Genomic DNA, 27,947 nt, shown 5'->3' with positions numbered 1-27,947 from the left:
CATGGTACCTTGGAATTATACTACCAATGTTTCAATGGTAGGAGGATCTATTTCTCTGGAAACAGCAGAAGAGAAATCACAGAGACTGGATTCGACATCTGAAGCAGTAAGTGAAGTCGGATTCCTTACAAGATGTGGGAGGTGTTATTCTCCCGAAACATCGAATGCATCAGAACATGAAAAAGTAAAGGGAAAAGCTACAGTTATACCCCAAAAGGTATTTGATGATGAATCCCCGCCAACAGTCAATGAGCCCGTAACAGAAAAGCAAGCACAATAATTCTTGAAATTTCTGAAACATAACGAATATAATGTGGTTGAACAGCTACATAAACAACAAGTGTGAATTTCAATTCTTGATTTGTTGATGAATTCAGAAGTACACATAAATGCCTTGATAAAAATGCTTAATCAGACATTTATTCCTGAAGATATATCTATCAACAAGCTTGATAGAATTGTGTGGCACATAGCAGCTGATAATTACATAACGTTCACTGATGATTAAATACCTGAAGGCGGAATGAGATCAGTGAAAGCTTTGAATATTACCACACATTGTCATGGCCATGTTTTTGCCAGGAGTATTAATTGATAATGGATCTGCTCTTAACTTGATGCCTCTGGTCACACTTCAAAGGATGTCGGTGGATAAATCGCACATGAAGAGTTATCAGAATGTAGTGCGAGCTTTTGATGGCACTCAAAAGGTGCTAGGAAAAATGGAAATACCACTGTTAATAGGACCAGTAGTGTACAATGTTGACTTCGTGGTAATGGATATCCACCCTACATATAATTGTTTATTAGGGAGGCCATGGATTCATTCTGCAGGAGTCGTTCCTTCTTCATTGTATCAGAAACTGAAGTTCGTTGTTAAACGGTCAGCTGATATGTGTAGGAGCTGAGGAATAAATCATTTCTTCTGTGACAAGTGATGCTCTGTATATTGAAACCAATGATGATGCTCTCGAATGCTCTTTCTGAGCTTTGGAATTTTTCAATGCAACCTTTATTGCTGAGGGAAGCAAAATTCCACATCCCAGATTGTCCGATTGCACCAAAATGATTGTACAACAGACTTTAGGCATTGGAGCTAAAACTGGGAAAGGTTTGGGAAAGAATCTTCAGGGAAGTTTAGTTCCTGTGAGTATGAAGATGAAGAAAGATCGTTTTGGGCTTGAATTTAAGCCTAATTTTCAGCAAAAGAACAAAGAGATCAAAAGAAGAGGTGGAAATAGAAGGGCAAGATTGAAGGGAGAAGAAATTCCTTGGGAACGCATGTCTTTCCCTCCTTTAAAGTCCACATTCAAATCCAGAGGAATGGTTAATATAGAACAATAGCTTGTTGATGCTCTTAAAGAAGAAAATTTGACGAAAGATCAAAGCGTGGTTGAGGAGGCTATGAGAGGATTATTTATCAATATGATCACAAATGACCACAAAACTGGCAAATACTTGTCTGGAATTCACCCTTGTCTTCCTGATGAAACGCTCAATAATTGGACTGCTAAAGATCTCCCTGTAGTTTTTAGTATTAACTCAGAGTAATAATCAGAACTAACCTTTATGCTTTAGCCCAAGAATATGAAAACTTTTTTGTTATCTTGTAAGGGCAATTATGTTAAGTTCACTTAATATCAAATATAAGAAGTTTTTCTTAAAATTCTTAAATGGCAATCATTTTTTTTTACATTCTTTATATTCTTTACATTTTTTACTTTCATTATTTCTCATTCTTTATATTTATTTCATAAATTTACTATATCCTTTCGGAAATATGTCTGACTTAAATTTACAGGTGTCACAATGTTAATAGCATGATTATTCCTAAATTTAATCACGAGATAAATTTAGAGAGCCCATATGTTTAAAGGAAATCAATGAGTGTGAGGATGAAGTAGAATGTGATGTTCCTACCGAATTATTAAGACTGGTAGAAAAAGAAGATAAACAAATCTTACCTCACAAAGAAGAGATTGAGACTGTAAATCTGAGAACCGATGAAGAAATGAAAGAAGTGAAAATTGGTACTACTTTGTCAACCCAAATAAAACGAGAATTAATAAATCTCCTCCAATAGTTCAAAGATATCTTCGCTTGGTCATATCAAGATATGCCTGGTTTGAGTTCAGATATAGTGGTCCATAAACTTCCGATCAGTCCAGAATACAAACTTGTTCAGCAAAAGCTCAGATGAATGAGGACAGAAATGTTGTTGTAGATCAAAGAGGTAGTGATGAAGCAGATTAATGCAGGTTTCCTCCAGGCATCCAAATACATAGAATGGGTAGCCAACATAGTTCCAGTACCAAAGAAGAATGGGAAAGTCCGAATGTGTGTGGATTACAGAGATCCTAACAAAGCTAGTTCGAAAGATAGCTTTCCATTACCTCACATAGACACATTGGTGGACAATACTGCAGGACATGCATGGTTTTCATTCATTGATGGCTTTTCAGGGTATAATCAGATAAAAATGAGCCCTGAGGACATGGAAAAAACAATATTTGTAACCATGTGGGGCACTTTCTGTTACAAAGTAATGCAATTTGGATTAAAAAATGCAGGGGCAACGTATCATAGAGAAATGATAAATGTTTCATGACATGATGCACAACGAGATTGAAGTATATGTGGATGACATGATTGCCAAGTCCCGAACCGAAAAAGAACATATTCAAAATTTGAGAAATCTTTTCTAGAGATTGAGAAAGTATCAATTAAAGCTCAACCCCGCTAAATACACTTTTGGGGTAACGTCTGGAAAGCTTTTGGGATTTGTAGTCAGCCAAAAAGAAATCAAGATTAATCCAGATAAAGTAAAAGCAATTCAAGATCTTCCACCACCTAATACAAAAAAAGAAGTTCGAGGCTTTTTGGGAGATTAAATTATATATCTCGGTTTATTTCTCAATTAACTGACAAATGTGATCCAGTGTTCAAATTACTTCGAAAGAACAATCCTGAAGTCTGGAATGATGAATGTCAAGAAACTTTGGATAATATTAAGAAATATTTATCCAATACCCCCATTTTAGTATCACCAGTGCCTGATATACCGTTAATTCTCTACTTGACAGTCTTTGAAAATTCGATGGGATGTGTGCTGGGACAGCATGATGAACCTGGAAGAAAAGAAAAAGCCATTTATTATCTGAGTAAGAAATTTACTGATTGTGAAATTCGATACCCACCAATACAAAAATTATGTTGTGCCTTGGTGTGGACTACTCGAAGACTCAGACAATACATGTTATATCATACCACTTGGCTGATATCTAAACTTGATCCTTTAAAGTTCTTAATGGAATCACCAGTTTTGACAGTCAAAATGGCTAGATGGAAAATGTTATTATCCGAGTTTGATATTGTATATGTCAACCAAAAAGCGATAAAAGGAAGTGTCATAGCTGTTTTCTGGCCAGTCGTGTATCAGATGATTATCAGTCTCTGGGTTTTAATTTTCCAGATGAAGATTTGTTGTGCATATCCATGAACGAAAAAGTTAGCACAAATGATGAATCCTGGAAGCTTTATTTTGATGGAGCATCCAACGCCTTGGGAAGAGAAATTGGGGAAGCGTTATTTCTCCAGAAAATATTTATTATCCTTTCACAAGCAGACTGGAGTTCTTTTGCACCAATAACATGGCAGAATATGAAGCTTGTGTCATGGGATTGAAGGCAGCCATAGAAAGGAAAATTAAATTTCTCAAGATATATGGAGATTCATCATTAGTGGTGTATCAAATATGAAGATAATGGGAAACAAAAGATCCCAAATTGCTGGAATATCGAGATTTTACCCTCGAATTAGTGAAAGAATTTGAAAGTGTCACCTTCAGATGGCAGATACTTTGGCTACATTAGCTTCTATGTTTCAAGCAACTAAGAAAGTTGATATGATGCCAATCAAAATGCAAGTATATGAAATTCCTGTACATTGCTACAGTGTGGAAGAAGAGGCAGATGGCAAGCCATGGTATTACGATATCTTGCAATATATCAAGTATCAAAGTTATCCTCAAAATACATCTGAGATTGATAAAAGAACATTGAGAAGAAACGCTGCTGAATAATTTCTTGATGGCGAGACTTTGTATAGAAGAATCTAGAAGCATCATTGAGGAAGTACACAGTGGGATATGTGGAACATGCAAATGGTCTTTCCATGGCTAGAAAAATAATGATATATGGATATTATTGGGCTACCATGCATACGGATTGCATTGATTATGCAAGGAGATGTCATAAATGCCAGGTATATCCAGATAAGATTCATTTACCTCCATCACCTTTACATGTAATGACAGCACCTTGGCCATTTTCTATGTGGGGAATAGACGTCATTGGGGCAATCACACCAAAAGCATCAAATGGACATTGTTTCATCCAAGTGGCAATTGATTATTTTACCAAGTGGGTTGAAGCTGCTTCATATGCCAATATTAAGAGGTCTACAGTTTGTAAATCTATAAAGAAAGAAATAATTTGCCGATATGGGTTACCAGAGAGAATCATTACAGATAATGCTCTGAACTTGAACAACAAAATAATGACTAAACTTTGTGCACATTTTAAGATCAAGCATGCAAACTCAGTGGCATATCGTCCAAAGATGAATGGGGCAGTTGAAGCAGCAAATAAGAACATCAAGAGAATCATTACAAAGACTACTGAAACTTACAAAGATTGGCACGAGAAGTTACCTTTTGCTTTATATGCATATCGAACTACTGTGCGAACATCTACTGGGGCAACACCTTTTTCTTTAGTCTATGGGATGGAAACAGTCTTACCAATTGAAGTTGAGATCCCATCACTTCGAATCTTGAGAGAGGTAAAATTGGATGAGTATGAATGGATCCAAGCTCGATTTGATCAATTGAACCTTATTGAAGAGAAGATATTGAAAGCTATTTGCCATGGGAAGATGCATCAGAAACGGATGATGAAGTCTCATGACAAGAAAGTACATCCAAGAGAATTCCAAGAGGGTGATCTAGTGTTGAAAAAGATCTTGCCTATACATAAAGATTTCCATGGGAAATGGCATATGTTGTAAAAAAGGCCTTTTCTGAAGGAGCGTTAATCTTGGCAGAAATAGATAGAAAAGTTATGAGAAACCCAATAAACTCATATTCTGTCAAGAAATATTATGCTTGAAGAAGAAAAAAATGATGAAAAAAAATGAAAAATGAAAAAATATATAGAAAATGGGGGTCAAGATGAAAACCCGCAAAGGGCGTCTTGAGATCAAATGAAGGATTTGAGTTGAAAACCTGAAATGGTTGCTCAAATACATGTTGATATTAGGCATCTGGCAATTAAATCCTCTTAAGAGTTTGATATTTTGGGAGAAACTTTACATCTACAAGCATTCTGGCAATGTTTGAGATCTTCCAGACATAAGCTTACCTCAGTGCTCTAAATTATATCAAGTTGATTAATTTAGAAATACTTATGCTAATAATTTGTTGAGTCATTTGAATTTTTATCATTCCCATGTTTGCCATGACTTTGAATACATTTCATTATATTTATTATTTATTCCAAGTATTCTTTTTTAAATTCAATTTATTTATTTTTTAAATTCAATTTATTCATTCATATAAACACCTTGTAAATGGATTAACATAATCTTGAAATAAACAAAAGATTTATGGATATCACTTTATGTTAATACTTTTAGGTGCATTGAATCTAAAGTAAGTCTTATCAACATTTGCAATCATTGTTGAAAAGCAAACAAGTTATTATCATTGTAGAGTCATTTGGAAGCAAGTAAAACAGAAAAGCATAAAAGAAATTCTGGGCAGAAGCCACATGAAAGAATGAATGTGTTGTCAAATGTTTTACAAACCAGTAATTATGGTGTTGAACCGGCAATTATGGTGTTAAACCAATGTTGCGATCATATGGTGTTTCCATTTATTGATCTAAAATAAAGTTTGTCTTCTTCAACACTAAGCTTTGAAGTGAAATATGATGAAGATTTCTTTCCACAGAAGGGGAGCTGAAATTTTAACAACAAGAAACTAGTGGAGCCAACTAAGATTGAATAGCAGATTGTTGTTAAGCATCTCGACATGATATGGTCTGAATGGCTTTGTTCAAGATACAATTAGATGTGTAGACATGAAATGAATTAGGACGAATCCTCCTTATGATGTGTTTCAAGAGTCAAATCATAACAGATATTGCTCTCTTATTTACTAAGTTTGGCATATCTACATCTACATTCTTCAAAGATGATAGATTCTCTCTTAAAATATGATAGATTCTCTTTTCAAAGAAGAAAGATTTATTATATTTCTACACAAGTGAAGAAAGACCGATTTGGCCACTTTGAAATCAAATAAAGATTAACTTAACATTCATGCATCATATTTAGACATTTGCAAAATAGGGGCATTTTCATTCATTTTATCCATGTTGAATATTTAATAGGAATTTCAAATATTTTAGCAAAGATTCGAATCCATCACTCAATGGATCAACATTTCCGGAAGAGTTCATAATGAGAAGAACTCATCTGAAGAAGGAAGAAGAAGTTCATAATGAAAAGAACTTGTTCAACCTTTTGCTCTAATTCATCACTCGATGGATCAGTATAAACATTTCTGGAAGAGTTCATAATGAGAAGAACTCATCTGAAGAAGGAAGAGAAAGTTCATAATGAGAAGAACTCGTTCAACCTTTTGCCCAAATTCATCACTCGATGGATCAACATCAACATTTCCGGAAGAGTTCATAATGAGAAGAACTCATATGAAGAATGAAGAAGAAATTCATAATGAGAAGAACTTGTTCAACCTTTTGCTCGAATTCATCACTCGATGGATTTGCATCAACTTTTCCAGAGAAAGTTCATAATGAGAAGAACTTATCTGAAGAAGGAATAAGAAGTTCATAATGAGAAGAACTTGTTCAACCTTTTTCTCAAATTCATCACTCGATGGATCAACATCAACTTTTCAAAAGAAAGTTCATAATGAGAATAACTTATCTAAAGAGGAAGAAGAAGTTCATAATGAGAAGAGCTTGTTTAATCTTTTACATGACTCTATCAGAGAAGGAGATAGATCAACATCAATATTTTCAAAAGTGTTCATAATGAGAAGAACTCATCTGAAGAAGGAGAAGAAGTTCATAATAAGAAGAACTTGTTCAACTTTAATTTAATTCATCACATATTGAAGTTGAATCAACAATGCCTCTTTTGAAGGTCAATATTTTCAGAAGAGTTCGTAATGAGAAGAACTCATCTGAAGAAGAATAATTCATAATAAGAAAAACTCATATGAAGAAGAAGAAGTTCGTAATGAAAAGAGCTTGTTAAACCTTTTTGCTAGATCTTATCACAGAAGATAGATTGTCTTCCCCAGTGGAAAAATGGAAGAGTTCATAATGAGAAGAACTAGTCCCAAATAAGAAGAACTTGTTCAACATTACCATCATAATCAAGTGAAGTCAAATGTATAAAAAAAACTTATTATCTTTTTTTCTTTGCCCTATTCTTGTTGACACAAGAATGAGCAAAGAGGGGCAACTAAAGATACTATTTTTTTTCATCCATTTGCTTTTATTATTAATAATATTATTATTATATTTATTCTTATTGTTATTATTATTATTATTATTATTATTACTAATAAAAATATTGTTATTACATTTCAGGCCCAACAGACTGGTCCAAACCTAATAGAAACCCTAAAACCCATTTAGGGTTTAATCTCAGCTCCAGCCGCCACTCCTCTTCTCAGTCGTTGGATCTGACCTTGATCCAACTGCCCACAACATTCCAGATGAAACCCTAGGGCCATGACACCGGCCTCCTCTATGACACCTCCACCAGTCGTTGCCATGCTTCGACGAGCCTCCAGAAGAAACAAGGAATGCCGTCCACGTTGAGGGCTATGGTGAGTCACCACTATAGTTTGGTGACTCACCAAACTGCCACCCTTTTACACGGTCCGAGACAAGCGCCGGTGGTGGCTTATAAAGCCATCAACGAATCTGCAAACGATAAGGGACCAAGTGAAAACAACCAAAAAACACACAACAAGCAAGAAAAAAAAAGAGAATTATAAAAAAAAAACTACTACCAAAGATCCCAGTTAGTTACGGAAAAAAAAAGAGAAGAAAACGTACCCTGCTCATCAGATTCACTGTGCAAACCGAATGTAATACCTACGGTTTTGTTTAGATTTAGGGAAATATAGAGGGTTTTTAGCCAAAACCACTCTAGATCTAGATTAAGGAAAGCATGAGCTTTAATTTGGTGGTGTTTTTGTAAAATCCGGCCACCGTCAACGGTGGCCGACGGAAGAATTGGCGGCTGTAGACGACTGCCGACCGATGAACGACCTTCCTCCGGTTGGAGGAATTTAGAGAGAGGAGAGAGAGAAATCTCTCTATCAGTTTTAGATAGAGAAAAGAAAAGGGGAAAATGTGGCCCATAATAGGGTATTTATACCCTCTTAAACGGCGTCGTTTAAATAAGGGTCTTTGTGTAATTTCGCGCATGGCTAAACTATTATCGCATCCACTGTAACTTTGAAAACTTGCAATTTGATCCTTACAGCATGTTTTTATATATATTATAATTCGGTCTATTAATTTTTATTCATTGTAATTTAGTCACTGATTTACTTATATATATTTTAGGTAAAATAACCGAAATAACCATTATAATTTTGTTAAATAATATTTTAGTCCCAACAAGCATGTTTTAATTTGTTTTAATTTGATATTCGAATTCGATATGATTTTATTTTAGTCACTAAATTAATAATAAGGTAAAATAGCATGTTTAGCCCCTATAATTTTAAATGATTAATTACGAATTAAGGTATTTGATTTTAATATGTTATAATTTAGTCTTTAATTTTAATACTTTCATTTATATTTACAAGTTTTATTACTTTTTAATTTTATTTATTTTAGTCATTGTTATTTATATTTTAATTTTACATGTTATATATTTAATTATTATTATTTATATAGTCATATAATATATATAATAAATAATATTTATTTAGTTATTTTTATATTATATATATATATATATATATTAAATCCTATTTTTAATTTTACATAAATTACTTTTAAGAAAAATAATCATATTTTAATATTTATTTATTTTTTAATATTAAGAAATGGTTGTCTTAAAGCACCTAGAAGTCTTTTTCTGATATTCTTAAATAAATAAATATCCTATTTTTATAAATTATATATTAATTTATTATTATTTTTAGAAAAATGTTTTATTAATATTTATTTATTTTTTTAATGAGCTGTCTTAAAGCACATAGAAGTCCTTTTCTGATATTTCTAAATAAATAAATATCTTATTTATAAATATATATATATATATATATTAATATATTAATATATTTTCTTAAAATTATTTTGAAATAACAGGATTATGAATTAAATATATTTTTGAATTTTTAATTTCCAATAATAGAGACAAATTATAATTAATGAGTACCAATTTTGGGCGTTATAGGGGTGCTAATCCTTCCCTAAACGTAATCGACCACGAATCCCTTCTTTACTAAAATTTTTTGGTTATACGCAGATCAATTTATCTTTTAAATTATGTTTTCTTAAAAACTATTTTGAAAGATTGTTTTTAGGTATTTGACCTACCTAACTCAAAAAGGTTAATGGCGACTCCCAAACTATTTTTTAAAAATCAAAATTATTTATTTATTCATTTTATTTTTCCGCCATGTAAAAAAAATTCGTACTCGGGCAAAAACCGGTTACGACACCCTTGAAGTGTAAAATGACCCAAAGTACCTCTAAGCCCTAGAATGACTAAATACCCTCAAGCTTCGAAATAAATAAATCAACCTCGAATACCAAAATGACCTAAATACCCTCATGATTTGGATTGGGCAAATGTCTTGGATAAATTTTAAAGATACCGATGAAGCTTTAAATACGGTAACGCCCTTGAGGTTTATAAAGTACGACCTAAGTAGGTTGATCATCCCTAATATTGTTACAATACTGAAAGTAATTAAATACCGCTTAAATACTCGTTCGTATCCTCATGATCAATCCAAATATGGTTTTGAAGGTGATCAGTTTGATTCTACAATGCAATCAGTTTTTAGAAATGAACATTCGTGAAGTTTTCTCTACCTACATACTTGATAAGTATTTCCTTTGCTGAGATTTGTACAATGTGATTGGTATTGGAAACCTGTTGAGATGTTTGAAATTTGGAATTCTATAAATCGTTTCATACCCTTATTAAAATGATTTATCAAATTTTTTAGGAATTAAATGACTATAATGCCCTTATAAATCTGATTGAAAAAATCACCCCTGGAATATCTGAATCTTAAGTAATTCTGATACAACAGTTCTTAAATACACTTAAGATATATCCAAACACTAAATGATCCTGATATATCACTTTATGAATGATTGATTAATCTGTTAGCTATCGAACCCTTTTTAATAGGGATTTCATTTCTAAAATTTTATTAAATTATAACAGTTTTGTGGTTCCCTACCTGATAAATATCAAGTACCTCCGAAGAATAACTGGATCATCTAGTGTGTTCTCTATGTGCTATATGATTATTTTATCTTTCATGAAATGTGATTTAGTGAAGTTATTGTTTTACTGTATCTTCTAACTGTTTGATATTATGATTTACTGATGTATTGATTTATTGTTTATGAACTATGACTACCTAATATGTGCTCTCTGGTTAACTGTTTTCACTGGAAATTATAATCATTTCTGATTTATGGATCATGGAATCTACTGTTTATTGTATAAACCGATTATTGGGATACTGTCTGGGTAGGATTCTGTAGTATAGATGTTCAACTCTGACCAAGCTGGTAATTTTTTACGTACCTAAGGCATTCCTTGGGTAGGCTTTAAAGCCCCAATGCACTCCCTTAGTATGGGACTGTATTTTGGTGTACGGATGAAGGGCATTCATGTGATTTAAATAACTACATTTTCATTTTTATAATATTATACTGGATCATGATTTTGATATTAAAGTTAATGCTAAATCTGATTTCTATTGGATATTGTACGTGTAGGAGTCTGGAGTATGGAAGTTCAGCTCTGATCAAGCTGGTAAATCCTTACGGGCCTAAAGAGGCCCTTGGGTATGCCCATAGGCCCTAATGTATACCTTTAGGATGGCTCATTTGTTGTGTGCTTAGGGTAAGTTTTTATTGATGCAGTTTTGGGGAAACTACATATTGATGTTCGGTTGGAAGGTATTACTGTGGTTTTAAAATATGTTTTAAACTACTAATGTTTTTAAAGGATCTGTACACATTTCTCTGTTTTGTTGGACCACACTAGACTCCCCAATTTAATCTTTTGAATATGTCTCTCTGAATACTTCCTCTGGACCGAAAATTCATGTCCGTAACTGAATACTTAGCTAATGGAATCTGAAATCATCGATAGAATATGATGATGTTTGTCCCACTAAGGAAATCTATGCCTTACCATATACCTGATGACCTATGCATTCATCTGGTAGTTTTGTATTACTGAGCTTTCCAAAGCTCACTCTATTACTTACCATTTTAGGTTAAAGAGTTTGATTATGTGCTTGTATTGACATCAGTAAAGGAATCTCGTCGACATTGCTTGCAGAGTACGGTGCATGTAATTAGGGGGCACGTAGGTTGTATTCTATTTAATATATATAAATGATTTTTTGAACTTGTATTTTATCTATAAATTATTTTACAGTTTTAAATGGATTAACAAAAAGTTTTAAAATTTTCCTATATTTTTGTTGTGGGTCGCTCTGGTCGCCTTAATGTGACACCTTGGGTCGGATCGAGTCACCCGCATCGGTCTGAGGGTGTTACAACATGTGCTATTATTCTTTTTTACATTAGTTGCATTGCATATAATGCCGCCTAAAAAACCTTTGTCTCGTAGTGAAAAAAAAAGAAAACAAATAGATGAGTTAATAGAATCACAAAAGGGATCTCTTAACAAATTCTTTAAAAAGAAAGTAGAAGAGTCTTTTAATAAAAATTTAAATGATTTTGTTGTGAATTTAAATAATATTGATAGTTCTCCAAATTATACTGATGTGGGTGTTATTGATGCAAATGATCATGATAATATCCTAAATCTTATAGATGATAACATTTCTAATTTAAATGACCATAATCATACACAAAATGAGTCTAATGTTGAGGATTTGGTACTGATCAACACTTAGTCCCTCATCTGGACATTTATGATCCTATAAATTGGGGTAATCTTGATAATAAATCTAGAGATATTTTAGTTGAAAAATGACCTATAAGATAATTGAATTTGAAATTTCCCTTAGCCAATAATTCTAGGAATTTTTCATATGCTTTTTTTCTAGAAAGTTGAGTAATGGAGAGAACAGTGATAGAAAATGGTTAGTTTATTCTAAACATGTAGACAAAGTTTATTGTTTTTGTTGTAAATTGTTTACAAAGAAAAATAACAAGACATGTTTAGCAAATGATTGATTAAATGATTGGAAGCATCTTAGTGAGAGACTCGAACAACATGAGATAATATTGAGCATATGACTAACATGAATGTCTGGAGTGAATTAAGCGTGAGATTAAAAACTAATCAAACACTTGATAAAGATTTACAACAAGGAATTTCTAAAAAGAAAGAACGTTGGAGGCAAATTTTAATAAGAATAATAAGTGTTTTAAAATGTCTTGCTAAAAATAATTTAGCTTTTCGAGGATCAAGTGAGAAAATTTATGATGAGGGTAATGGAAATTTTTTGGGGTTAGTTGAAATGATTTCAGAATTTGATTTACCTATGCAAGACCAAATTATACGTATTCAAAATGAAAATATTCATTATCATTATCTTGGTCATAAAATTCAAAATGAACTAATCTCACTCTTGGCTCATAGTATTAGAACATTCATTCTAAAGATTATTTGGAAGACAAAGTATTTCACTGATGTTCTTGATTGTACCCCTGATGTAAGTCATCAAGAACAAATGCCTCTGATAGTGCGATATGTAAACATGTCAAAAAACAGAGGAGTACTTACTAGAGTTCTTGAAAGTAGATGATACATCTGGATTAGGGTTTTTAAATGAATTAGTAAATACATTGCAATCTTTTGAGTTGAATATTGATGATGTAAGGGGCCAAGGATATGATAATGGCTCTAATATAAAAGGAAAACACCAAATAGTTCAAAAGAAATTGCTTCAAATAAATCCTATAGCTTTATATATGTCATACGCTTGTCATAATCTTAATCTTTCTCTTTCTAATATGGCACATTCTTGTGTTAAAGCTATTTCATTTTTTGGGATTGTGCAACATATATATTCATTGTTCGCAAGTTCTACCAAAAGATGAAAAAAAATATTGATAATGTTCCAGAAACTATGAAATCTTTATCTGATACTTGATGGGAAAGTCGAATTAAAAGTATCAAATCTATTAATGTCAAGCTCCTAAAATAAAATTAGCTTTGTTACAATTATATGAATCTTGTGGTAATGATGTTAAAGCAAAAAGTGAAGCAAAAAGTTTACTAGTGTCCTTGAATGTTTTGAATTCTTACTTGGAATGGTTATCTAGTATGATATTTTATTTTCTATCAATATGGTAAGTAAGAAATTAATCTAAATCAACGTGCATTGATACCATAAAGAGGGAAGGTGTAATGTCGTATTTTGAAAACTATAGAAACAATGAGTTCGAAGCTAGTATGAATATTGCCAAAAGTCTTGCATTAGATATGAACATAGAGTAGTTTTTTTTTGACTAAGCGTCGTATTTTTAGAAAATGACAATTTGATTAGAATGATCATGATGAAGATATGCAATCAGCAGAGGAGTCTTTTAGAGTTAATTATTTTTTGGTTGTTGTTGATATGACAATTGCTTCTCTAAAAGATAGATTTGAGCAGTTAAAGATTTTTTTAAAATTATTTTGGATTTTTAATTGATTTTATATTGTTGAAGTCACTGATGATAATAAATTAAGAGAACGTTGTAGTAATTTTAAGATTATTTTTTATCATAATAATTTGGCGGATGTTGATGAAAATGACTTTTTTTCCTGAAATGAAAGTGTTGCAATTGACTTTGCCAAATGTGTTCATGTCAGTGCTTGAAATTCTTGAAATTGTTAAAGCTGCATATTGTTATCCTAATATTTCAATTGCTTATCGAATCCTATTAACAATGTCGGTGACGGTAGCATCCATGGAAAGAAGTTTTTCAAAGTTGAAATTGTTGAAAAATTACTTGAGATCAACAATGTCACAAGAAATATTGAATAGGCTAGCTATGTTATGTATTAAAAAAATATATGTTGGAAAGCATTGATGTTGACACTATCATCAATGGCAATGTTTTCAATAAATATTTTAGGTGCTTAAATATATTTTTGACATTTTTGAGATGATAATGAACTACTATTTGTTAATTTTAATAAAAAATTAATATAAATTTTATATTATATATCTTTTATATTTCTTCTAAATTAGGGGCCCATTTATTCTATTTTACCCTGGGTCAAAAAAAATAGTTAAGACCGACCTGATATGACACGAGAGAATATCTTGTGATTAAATTCAAATCTCACATAGAAAATCTCGTTTTTTGTGAAAAGATTCAAGAAAAAAATATAGTAGTGAAATCATTTTTCATATGATCTCATTGTCTTATCTGTTTATGATAATGGCTCAGTCTTTAGCCCTAAGGTTCTGGATCTCACCTAGAAAGATCTTATTGGGAAATTTGCTATTAGTGTTTTCATGGTTATTGCATTGTCTCTTGCCATCTAGTACCTAACCCTTTTATTGTACCTCACATATATATCCATGTGTTCAAGAATGTCTTGTTTGTTGCAATTGTAACATAGTATTCTTTTCCTTAGACTGATAAAGTGAAAGAGTACCTAACAGATCCTAATAAGTTTTACAGTTACTGTTACTCAAGTTACTGTTAATGTTGGCTCTGATTTTACTGTTGATGCTGCAGTGGAGAAGAAGAAACTAAAGTTTGAAGAAAAGTCTGATGATGATATGAGATTCAATCTCTTTGACTAAGGTTGGATTACTTGGCATAATATTATGAGGTTAGGATTTTGTAAAACTTATTTAAAGAGGGGAGTTCACCACCTAACATTGTGAAAGGTTGTCTTACTTGGCAAAACAGACCAAGTCAGTCGGTTAATGTCTTAAATCAATATTTTGTCCGTCTTTAATAATAATTGTTAACGATGAGTGATTAATTTATTAAAAATTAATAATATTAATGACTAAATTATTAGTTTTAAAACATTAACATGGAAAAAAAATTACTCAAATATTATTGAATATTTAAATAATTTATCCAAAATTTTAAAATATGAATAAAAAAAAATCAAAAACAAGAGAGTAAACTTGAAGAGATGAGTGAGCCATAGATAGAATATGCGAGGAACCGAAAATGAATTTATAACCCTCTCCCCAAACAACAAACACTTCTCGCTCACACTTCAGATACATAAATTATTTATAAACAAATAAATTAGAAATCGCTCACTTACCCTCTCTCTAAATGATATTCATTCATAGATCTTACCACTTCGTTCTTATTTCACTTCCTTTCATCTCTGCTTCAACATATAACTAAATGGCACGAAAAGAATACAAACCATAGCTAAGAAAAAGGAACAAATTTTGAGAGGAAACAACGAAGGGATCGTTTTCCTAGTTCTTTCAAAGTGCCAAAGTGATTCAAGTCTTGGTGAATTAGAAAGTTCCCACAGCGCACGTGCTTCAGAGATGTGCTTCAACCCAGGTGGCTTGGATTAGCCCCGATTAAGTGTTATTTCTGCATGTTGTTTAACCCTTGAGGGTTGTTCGTCACTTAGTGAGCCAGAGACTCACAAGGACGTGGATAAGGCTGACTTAGGCGCCATTTCGACCTGGAAATCATTTAAGTGTCGCACGAATCGTCTAGCAGAAGTCTAGTCCCGTGACAAATGCATGTCAAGAAACCTTGAGCCAGTTTTAGAAGAATTATTCAATTGAAGAACAAGAAGGAAAATAATCAAAGTGAAGAAGATGATGCCTTAATCACCGTCAAAAAGGAAAAAGATTCTAACAATAACAACTGCTTATAATAAGGATAAGAGAATAGTAACACCCTAGACCCGGCCTGAACGCTAGATCCAAACCTAAGCAGTCACATATCTCATTCAGAAATCTTTTTTATATTTAAAACAACGTTGAAATCCATGTCTCGGTAATATGTGAAATTTATCCATAATAAGTATTTATACGATAAACATATATAAAACATATTTTAGAAAATCATGTAAAACAAATACATATCAAAATATCACAGAAAACCTTCTAAAACATTTACAGAACAAATATCAGTAATATGGTTATATCAATACGATAGAAAAATACATGTCACTAAATACAACTGAAAGCATATAGAGATTATGTTCGTACAAAATAAAAGTAGTTGATCTCCTCTGATGTCAAATCTGCTAGTTTATGGTCTGCTGTTATCTAAAAAGGGTAAGATTTACAAAAAGAGCTAAACAGCCCAGTGTGCTCCTACAGTATATAAAAACATATAATAAAACATTCCAGTAAAATCAGTTTATCAAACATGTTTTTTTTAAATATGAACACTACTCCCATCCGTCACGAACAAAATGTGTAGGTTCCCCAAACCATACACCCCGTCACGTCTAGTAAGGCCCTGAGCACAAAGCCGAGGAGCCTGCAAGTATTCTTCATCCAACAATATTTCCCCCAATGACAGTAATAAACAAGTATGTATTCGAGTGAAAATGGTGATTAATCTATTCAAACATGAAAATGTTTCATGCATGAAAATCATATACAAAATACGGTAATCAGATGTCGGGGTAACTAGTATTCAGAATCAGGTATCATGTATCATGTCATAACAATATTCTGAATTATCACCAATCTGAAACATTTCAAATAATTTTTTTAAAACAGTAAAATAACACTCTCCAAACACACCTGTAACAGTCTGAGAAATCGGATAGGGCAGCTACTACTAGGTCTGTCGATCACGCTCTGCTGCAGCGCTAGATCCTACAAATTGGAAAAATCCATATTGGAATCCTAATATAAATAATCTTAATCTTTATTTAAATAATTTATGGAAACCTCGGGTAATTCTCGTAATACGCGGTTCGGACTGATCTGACGAATGGATAACTCTGGACCTAACTGATCCTCGTCAGGTGAAACACGAGTATCTTCATAAAATATTTATTGAATTAATTTCATAACCATATCTCAAATAAATAATCAAAAATGCTAAATTTCAAAGCATTTTTGGGGTTAACAAGCTCGATTCAGGGATTTCGAGTCAGAATTTGGCAAAACGGACTTCGGAATCATTCAGGACGTCGAAAAACTTAAAATATGACCTTCCAAAAATATGACCTTCGAATTTGGCGAAAACGGTCCCCAAAAACGGATTCAGGACATCGAGAAACGTCATAATAGGTATACCTGGAAAAAGTGAATGGTCGTTTAATAGTCAGTCAACGATGGTTAAAATTATGGTCAACGGAAGTCAACGACGGTCAACGGTCAACGGGTTGGGTCGAGTCGGGTCGGGTCGGGTCAACGGGTCAGAATTGGTCAGACCAGTTTTAATACTTCCCAAATCGATTTTTAACTTCCACACGCACAGGAACGACGCGTGGGGGCATGTGGGACCTTTACGACATCGGAAAATTACAGAAAATTTTCCAAAAATTATTTTAAGTGATTTTGAGGCACTTACAAAGCTCGATTCACAATTTGAATGGTGGAGAGATCAATTTCAACACGTCCAAAACTTTGACCGCTTCACCTCCCTCACGCGCCGCCGACGACGGAAACAATGAGGAAACGGCGGACTCGGAATGGCACAAGGAACACAATGGTACGGGAGGTGTCGAAAATGGAGAACCGATCGGAGATGAATTGAAGATTTTCTCGGCGGTGGTGCTAAAAAAATATCGAAACTTTGACTCAAAATTCACGGCGTTTGACAACGTTTCACTTCAATTGATTTAAGGGGTTTGTTCATCACACGATGGGGACTCAAAATCGACGATCGGTGGTCGGACTACTCGGAATCGGGTTTTGATGTTGGGCGATGGAGAAAGGAAATTGGGAATTTGATTTCTGTTTTGAAACAGAAAACCACGTATATAACATGGTTCTACTAACACTCCATGGTTAAATTCAGGGCTTGGTCCCTAATTTCTTCAACTAAAATAGGCTACAAGTTTTAAAAACTTTAATTTAATCCCCAAATTTCACCAAATTGCTTAATACAATTTATTTATTATTTTTTCTCCATTTTTTCGGGTTGTTATAATTCTCCCCTCTACAAGAAATTTTGTCCTCGAAATTTACCTTATGAAAATAGATGAGGAAATTGAACCTCCATTGACCAATGTCTCCCAAGTAGCTTCTGAGGGGCCACGGTTACTCCACTGAACTTTGACCATTAGAATACGCCTATTCCGAAGAACTTGCTCATCCTTTTCTAAAATTGAACAGGCTCCTCTCATATGACAAATCAGGTCTCAGCTCTACCTCATTAACCTGAATGATGATATGGATCTGGACGGTATCGCCTCAACATAGACACATGAAAAACATCATGAATACGACTGAGCTGGGGAGGTAACTCAAGCTGATAAGCAACAGGTCTGACTTTCTTCAGAATACGATACGGCCCAATAAATCTCGGACTCAGTTTACCCTTACGTCCAAATCTCAATACTTTCTTCCATGGTGATACCTTGAGAAAAACCTGATCCCCAACCTCAAACTCGATATCCTTACGTCACTTATCTGCGTATGATTTCTGCCTATCAAATGCCTCTTTTAAGCGATCACGGATCAGTCTGACAGTATCTTCAGTCTCTCGAACCAAGTCTGGACCAAAGTTTTCAATCATGTAACTCTATCCAACTATAGGTGTACGACATTACGTCCATACAGAGCCTTGTATGGTGCTATGTGAATACTTACCTGGTAACTATTATTTTAAGTAACTCAGTTAATGGCAAGAAATCTTCCCAGCTACCACGGAAATCAATCACACAACCCCGTAACATATCCTCTAACACCTGAATAACTCGCTCAAACTGTCCATCAGTCTGTGGATGAAAAGTTGTACTAAATTCAAACGAGTACCCAAAGCCTCATCCAAAGCCTTCCAAAACCTGGAAGTGAACCTCGGATCTCGGTTAGATATGATAGACAACGGAACACCATGAAGTCTAAAGATCTCAGAAATATACAACCTAGCCAGTTTGTCCAGAGAATAATTAATCGAATAGGGATAAAGTGCGCTAACTTGGTGAGTCGATCAACAATCACCCAAATATAATCCTTTTTGGAAGGAGTCAGAGGAAGACCAGTTATGAAGTCCATTGTAATGTGATCTCAGTTCCACTCAGGAATCTTAATTGATTGTAACAATCCAGACGGATGCTGGTGTTTTGTCTTAACCTGATGACGAGTCAAACACCTCGCCACAGAATATAAAATATTATTTTTCATACTAGTCCAAATGTAGCGCTCTTTAAGATTATTGTACATTTTGTCCCCACCATGATGCATAGCATAAGGACTACTATGAGCATCTTGAAGAATAACCCATCTTAACTCATCATCTTTAGGGACGCAATAACAACTATGAAAATACAAAATACCATCTTGATCCACAGTATACTCTGAACTCGAACCCTACTTAACTTGTTCAATAATGGGAAGCAATGAGCTATCAAGGAGCTGTTTGGCCTTAATCTTCTCGGCCAAAGTAGGTTTAACTTACAATTTAACGAACTACTATCATCAAATAAACTCAAGTTGGCGAATAAGGCTATGAGATCTGATATCGCCTTACGGCTAAGGCGCCGGCCACTACATTAGCCTTCCCTGAATGATATTCTATCTCAAAATCATAGTCCTTTAGAAGCTCCAACCAGTGAGGTGGTCTTAAATTCAATTCTTTCTGAGTAAGCAGATACTTCAGACTCTTATGATCGGTATAGATATAACACTTTTCTCCGAAAGATAATGTCTTCAAATCTTTAAAGCAAAAACCACGACAGCTAACTCCAGATTGTGAGTAGGATAGTTACCCTCATGCGGCTTTAATTGACGTGACGCATAAGCGACAACCTTCCCATCTTGCATCAAAACACATCCTAATCCAGAGTGAGAAGCATCACTGTAGACAGAAAAATCTTTCCTAGATTCAGGCTAAATCAGCACTGGGGCTTGAGTTAGAACAGTCTTCAGTTTCTCAACGCTAGCTTGTTAATTCTCAGACCAGACAAATGGAACGTCTTTCCTTAATAGTTTCATTAGAGGAGCTGCAATAAAGGAGAACCCCTCAACGAAACGACGATAGTAACCAGAAGCCCAAGAAACTATGGATATCATATACGTTCCTGGGTTGCTTCAAGTTCAGAATAGCCTCCACTTTGCTCGGATCCACCCGAATACCATAAGAAGAAATGATATGTCCAAGAAAAGTCACTTCGCTGAGCCAGAACTCACACTTGCTCAACTTAGCTTATAACTTATTTTCCCTTAGAGTCTGTAGAACAATCCTTAAATGCTACTCATGTTCTGCTTCAGTTCTAGAATACACCAATATATCATCGATGAACACAACTACAAACTGGTACAAATAAGGTCGAAACACCGATGCATCATATCCATAAAAGCAGCAGGGGCATTAGTTAACCCGAACGATATCACTAGAAACTCGTAATGTCTATACCGAGTATGAAAATCATTCTTTGGAATATCAAAATCTTTCACTTTAATTTGGTAATAACCAGATCTCAAGTCTATCTTTGAAAATATAGAAGCCCCTCTAAATTGGTCAAATATATCATCGATCCTGGGCAGAGGATATTTGTTTTTAACCGTGAGCTTGTTAAGTTTCCTATAATCAATACAGAGTCAGTGTCCTATCTTTCTTCTTTGCAAATAGAACTGGGGCTCCTCACGGTGATACACTGGGTCGAATAAATCCCCTATCCAACAACTCCTAAAGTTAGACTTTCAGTTCCTTAAGCTCTTTTGGGGACATATGATAAGGCGCCATTGAAACCGGGGTGGAACCATAATAGACTTCAATCTCAAACTCAACTTCTCTATCCGACGGTAATCCAGGCAACTCTTCAGGAAAAACATCAGGAAATTCCTTGACAATCCGGATGCCTTCAATATAAGATTGAGAACTTCTAGTGTCCAAAATAAGCATGAAATACCTCGGAACCCTTCCTAATCATCTTTTCAGCTACCAAAGCAGACACAACATTTGTAAAAAATCCACGACGTTCCCCGATCATTACAATCTTTCGGTTATCTAGGGTCTTTAGAACAGCTGTTTTGGTCTCACAATCGAGATTGACTCGATGTTTGTCCAACCAATATATGCCAAGAATCAAATCAAACTCTTTCAAAGGTAACTCCATCAGGTCGGCCAGAAAATCCCCATTGATCTTGATAGGACACTTTCTAAAAATATGATCCAACACTATGGACTTGCCTAAGGGACTTTGAACTGTCACTGAATTTTCAGTATTCTTAACAAGAAATTCAGACCTCAGAAATAGAATGTAATACATAGGAATTGGTAGAACCACTATCAAACAATGCAAAGTAAGGAACTGAATGAATAGTAATAGTACCTGCAATCACATTAGGCCCATCACGATCCTGTCAAAGTCTAGCAGTGTAAACCAATGTAGGTTGTCTGGCCTCAAATCTGATTGGACCCCTAATCTGAGATGTTCGACCTCTACTAGTCGATCCTGGTACTCTGTGTCTGAACAGTACTCTGAGTACGAGTTGGAGTACCTGGTATCTAAACAGAATGAGGTATCTTTGGACAATCCTTCTAGTGATGGTCACCAGACCCACATTTATAACAAGTGCCCAATTTCATCTTGCATTCCCCAAAATGATGTTTTCCACAATAATCGCATATTGGCAAGGGTTGCGACCCAAAAGAACATCATGTCTAGACGGCTGAATAGTTGAAGAACCAGATGCAACAGGTCTGACACTCACACCGCCTCTCTGAAAGGACTCACCGATGCCTCTCTTGCTTGGGTGCGCAGAAGAATAAATAGAACCAGAAGGCCTCCTGAATCGGTCTTGAGCTCGATCTCTATCTCTCTTGCGCTCCATACCCAATCGCTCTATTTCCTCAGCAGTATTAGATATCTCAACCAAGGCATCAAAATTCCTCTCTCGGTGGGTAGCGCCTCGACTCTTGATCTCATACCTGAGTCCATTCTTGGACCTTAAGCAACTATCTGTCTCAGTGTCAACAAGTCCAGGAGCATAACGACTCAATTGGATGAATTCAACCTCATAGTCCATAACAGACATGCTACCCTGCTCCATATTCTGAAACTCCTGCGTCGCTCCTGTAGATATCTCTTTGATGTAGCGACTCCAGAAACGTGTCTTAAAAAGATCCCATATTAGCTGGTTCCTCTGAATACTACCAGAAATCGATTGCCACCATCTGAAGCTCTCTTTCTTCAACATAGTTAGGGCCCCTTTAACTTCTGCTCAGGCCTCAGATTCATCTCATCCATAGTCCTCTCTGTGTCCTCAGCTAATACTCAACGTCTGTCGGAGGTCCCCTAGTAATTCCCTCAAAAGGAACTACTCCAACAGCTACCAAAGAATTTGAAATCTCGACCTTAGTCATATTACTAGGGACTCTACCAGCTCTCTGAAACATGCAAAAGATAGCTCTATTAATGGCGTCTTTGTTCATGTCAGTATCCTCATCTTCAGTGACGGGAGGGTCTCTCATAGGAGTAAACTGATCATCATGAGAAATGGTCGGATCTATATGCGGAACAGGAGATCACGTGGTGATATCGGATCATCTATCATAACAGAAGGTCGAGCGACTCGCCCTCGACCACGGCCACGTCCTGTCCTACGAACTCTAGCAGCACTCATCGTTGGATCTATAAGGCTCTACAGAAAGAATTTGAAACATAAGTCAGATTAGCATCAGGGATCTCGAAAAAAATAATTCATAAAATAAGGTGACACGTTTTTTAAAATATCAAAATCTCTTAAAATCCAATTTAGGACTCATCCACGGTCCGAGTGTTTAAAAAGAAAGCTCCGATGCCACCAAATGTAACCCCATAGACTCGGCCTGAACGCTAGACCAAAACCTAAGCAGGCACATATCCCATTCAGAGATTCCTGTTTATATTTAAAACAATGTTGAAATCCATGTCTCAGTAATATGTGAAATTTATCCATAATAAGTATTCATACCATAAAAATATATTAATACATATTTTAGAAAATCATGTAAAACACATACATATCAAAATATCACAAACCTTATAAAACATTTACGGAACAAAATATTAGTAATACGATTATATCAAATACGATAGCAAAATACATGTCACCAAATAAAACTGAAAGCATATAGAGATATATGTTCGTACAAAATAAAAGTAGTTGATCTACCAAATGTAACCCCCTAGACCCGGCCTGAACGCTAGACCAAAACCTAAGCAGCCACGTATCCCATTCAGAGATTCCTTTTTATATTTAAAACAACGTTGAAATCCATTTCTCAGTAATATGTGAAATTTATCCATAATAAGTATTTATACGATAAACATATATTAATACATATTTTTGAAAATCATGTAAAACACATACATATCAAAATATCACAGAAAACCTTATAAAACATTTACAGAACAAAATATCAGTAATAAGATTATATCAAATACGATAGAAAAATATGTCACCAAATACAACTGAAAGCATATATAGATATATGTTCATACAAAATAAAAGTAGTTGATCTCCCCTGATGCCAAATTTCTTAGTTTACGGTCTACTGTTATATGAAAGGGGGAAAATTTACAAAATAAGTTAAACAGCCCAGTGTGCTCCATAAATTGTATAAAAACATACTAATAAAATATTCCACTAAAATCAGTTTATCAAACATGTTTTTTTAAATATGAACACTACCCCTATCTGTCACGAACAAAATGTGTAGGTTCCCCAAAACCATACTCCTCGTCACGTCCAGTAAAGCCCTGAGCACAAAGCCTAGGAGCCTGCAAGTATTTTTCCTCCAACAATATTTTCCCCCTAATGACAGTAATAAACAAGTATGTATTGAGTGAAAATGGTGATTAATCCATTAAAACATGAAAATGTTTCATGCTTGAAAATCATATACAGAAATACGGTAATCAGATGTCGGGTAACCAATATTCAGAAATCAGGTATCATGTCATAACAATATTCTGTATTATCACCAATCTGAAACAATTCAAATAATATTTTTAAAACAGTAAAATAACACTGTCATGAAACACACTTGTAATAGTCCGAGAAATCGGATAGGGAATCCTACTATTGGGTCTGTCGATCACGCTCTGCTGCAGCGCTAGATCTTACGAATTGAAAAAATCCATATTAGAATCCTAATATAAATAATCTTAATTTTTATTTAAATAATTTACGGAAACCTACGGTTAATTCTCATAATACGCGGTTCGGACTGATCTAACGAACGGACAACTCCAGACCTAACTGATCCTTGCTTAGGTGAAACACGAGTACCTTCATAAAATATCTTATTGAATTAATTCCATAGCCATATCTCAAATAAATAATCAAAATGCTAAAATACTAAGCATTTTTGGGTTAACAAGCTCGATTCGAGGATTTTGGATCAGAATTTGGCAAAACGGACATTGGAATCAGATTTAGGACGTCGAAAAACATAAAATATAACATTTCAAAAATTTGACTTTTTGGTCAAAGTAAAATTCAGAATAGGTATACCCGAAAAAAAGTCAACGGCCGTTTAATAGTCGGTCAACGCCGGTCAAAGTTCTGGTCAACGGCAGTCACGACGGTCAACGGCAGTTAACGACAGTCAACGACGATCAACGGGTCGGGTCGAGTAGGAACCAATCAAACCGGTTTTAATGCTTCCCAATCGATTTTTAACCTCCCCCACACGCAGGAACGGTGCGTGGGGGCGCGTGGGATCTCTTCCGGCGTCGGAAAAATTATAGAAAAGTTTCCAAAAATTATTTTAAGCGATTTTGAGGCACTTACAAAGCTCGGTTCACTATTTTAAACGGCGGAGAGCTCGATTTCAACATGTCCAAAACTTTGACTGCTTCACCTCCCTCACGAGCCGATGATGATGGAAACAAGGAGGACACCGACGGACTCGGAACGACACAAGGAACACGATGGTGCGGGAGGTGCCGAAAACTGAGCAACGATCGGAGATGAATTGAAGATTTTCTCGGCAGTGGTGCTAAAAAAAGTCAAAACTTTGAATCGAAATTCACGACGTTTGACAACGTTTCACTTCAATTGATTTAAGGGGTTTGTTCATCACTCGATGATGAACACGATGGTAGTCTCAAATCGATGATCGGTGGTCGGACTGCGTTGGAATTGGGTTTGGAAGTTGGGCGATGGAGGAAGGAAATTGGGAATTTGATTTCTGTTTTGAAACAGAAAACTACGTATATAATATGGTTCTGCCGACACTCCATGGTTAAATTCAGGGCTTGGTCCCTGAATTTCCTTCAACTATAAAACAAGCTAGAAGTTTTGAAAACTTTTAATTTAATCCCCAAATTTCGCCTAATTGCTTAATTACAATTTATTTATTTATTTTTTCCATTTTTCCGGGTTGTTACAGAAATTGGATGAGTTCTGTTCAGCTTTGGAATATTGATGATGATTGATTATTGTTCCATTGATAGAAAACTAAGATTCTAAGGTACTTCAAAGTAAAAAAAGAAAAAAAGGAGAGATTAAACCACATTTAAGCTGAAGAAGTGTAGTTTATAATGAAATGAAATGGCTAAAGATTGGATATTGTTTCTTGGTTTACAGAAGAGAAACGTTGGAGATTCATCTCAAGGATGTAAAAACAAGGGAGGAGCGACGGTGTTTATGCCATTCAAGGTGGATTTGGGTTTTGCGGTGAGGAAGGAAGAGAAAGAGGAGATACAGCCAACGTATTTGACGCCTGGAATCAAGAATGTGAGAGATGAATCATGGATCACGGACACGTAGTAGCAGGGCAGTTTCTTCTTCTGCCCCCAATGCTCAGTCAAATTTTCGGTCCTTACCACAGCCGCTGTCCCAACGCCAGCAGCAACAACAGCAGACTGCTAGGAAGCAAAGGAGATGCTGGTCACCCGAGTTGCATCGCCAGTTTATCAATGCCTTGCAGCAATTAGGAGGTTCTCAAGTTGAGCAAATGATGTTGAATTGGTAATGTACTTGGTGACAATTTGTGCATTCAATCTGATTCTGCTTTAGAGATGGAAAGTATAGATTAAATCTGGCTTAGGGATGTGCGTATAAATTATGTATAATTGATTGATCATGGAGGATAAAAGATCGTTACAGAACTAGTGACTCTGAATCGATAATCTTTCTGTCGACATCATTGGATTGAAGCTTCTTGAATTTTTGCAGTGGCCACTCCTGAGAAGATTAGGGAACTTATGCAAGTAGATGGCTTGACCAATGATGAAGTTAAGAGTCATTTGCAGGTTCGTTCTTAGATTCATATTTTCATATTGGTAGTTTGATCTCATAAAAGGAGTGAAAAAAGAGGAGAAATGTTAAGTGTCTTAATATTTTCCAGAGATTAATGGTTATATGAATGTTTCTTATGGATGAGTATTTGATGGGATAATTTTCCTGTGACTTTCCAGAAATACCGACTTCACACGAGAAAACTTCCACTATCCACTACCAGCCCTGCAAATCAATCAGTCGTTTTGGGGAGTGGTCTGTGGATGTCCCAAGATCAGTATGGAGAGTCCTCGAAGGGAAGCAGTTCCCAGTCTGGTTCTCCTCAAGGACCTCTCCAGCTAGATATAAACACCAGAGGGAACTCCACTCCAGGAGGTGACAGCATGGATGATGATGACGACACGAAATCTGAAAGTTATAGCTCGAAAGGCAATGTTCACAAACCCGGTAAAGATGATGTAGAGAGAGTTATTCCACCATGAGTTTTGCTGATATATAAAGTATACATGGGAGTTCGCCGTCGTATAAGTTACAAAATACTATTACTATATCATACATAAAAGCAGAAGGATCTTGAGAAATTAGAGAAGGCTTTGAAAATTTCGCAGGATTAGCTTTCCTTCGATTTTGAATCGATTTAACTTAAGTTTTTATCTTCGTCCAGAACCAAAACAAGAATTCCAATTATATATCATCCATGGTATCACCATTGGAAGAAACATGAACACTGCCCATCATTCCCATATCAAAATTCTATAGCATCTACATTGTTTGCCTTATACATTGAACCTCTATTTGCTAGTGGGTTTTCAACTGTTATGAGGGTTTAGGAATGCTTTATATCTCCTAGAAATTATTATAGAAAGTCGCTTTAGTTTATAAGTATTTTTCTGCAGTTTTAACTTGATAATGCTTTCCTACGTCTAACCTTTTTTTTTAATTTTTTAATGGTTTAGGGTGTAGTATTTGTTGAAGATTTTTCGTAGTCTACTAATAATGTACAAAAATCTTGCAAACATAACTATTTAAATTCATGTTTTGTAAAGAAAATAACATTATTTTTTATCACTAATACCGTTAAAGCTAAATTAATCCATAGAAAATTCATAGATTTGTCTGGTTCTCTTGATTTTTTTTAAGATGGTCCTCTTGAATGTTTAACTCAAAATACCTGTCCTTTTGTTTCAAGGTACTGTTTTATCCCTAAAAGCTTTTGTTTCAATCCTAAAAATTGGATCGTGACAAAAACCCTTTTTTATTCATTTATTAGAAAACTAATCTCGCCAGGAATTATTTCGAAAAA

At 34.7% G+C, this 27,947-nt stretch overlaps 1 pseudogene; it reads left to right on the top strand.

The window, feature by feature from the left end:
- The first annotated feature begins 34 nt into the window (after positions 1–34).
- On the top strand, positions 35–27,126 carry LOC120186913 (annotated as a pseudogene).
- The last annotated feature ends 821 nt before the right edge of the window (positions 27,127–27,947 follow it).

This window comes from Hibiscus syriacus, unplaced genomic scaffold (genome assembly GCF_006381635.1).
Source record: "Hibiscus syriacus cultivar Baekdansim isolate YM2019G1 unplaced genomic scaffold, ASM638163v2 tig00004035_pilon, whole genome shotgun sequence".
Taxonomy (NCBI): domain Eukaryota; kingdom Viridiplantae; phylum Streptophyta; class Magnoliopsida; order Malvales; family Malvaceae; genus Hibiscus; species Hibiscus syriacus.
The sequence above is the reverse complement of the archived record's forward strand: the minus strand, read 5'-3'. Positions and strand labels throughout refer to the sequence as shown.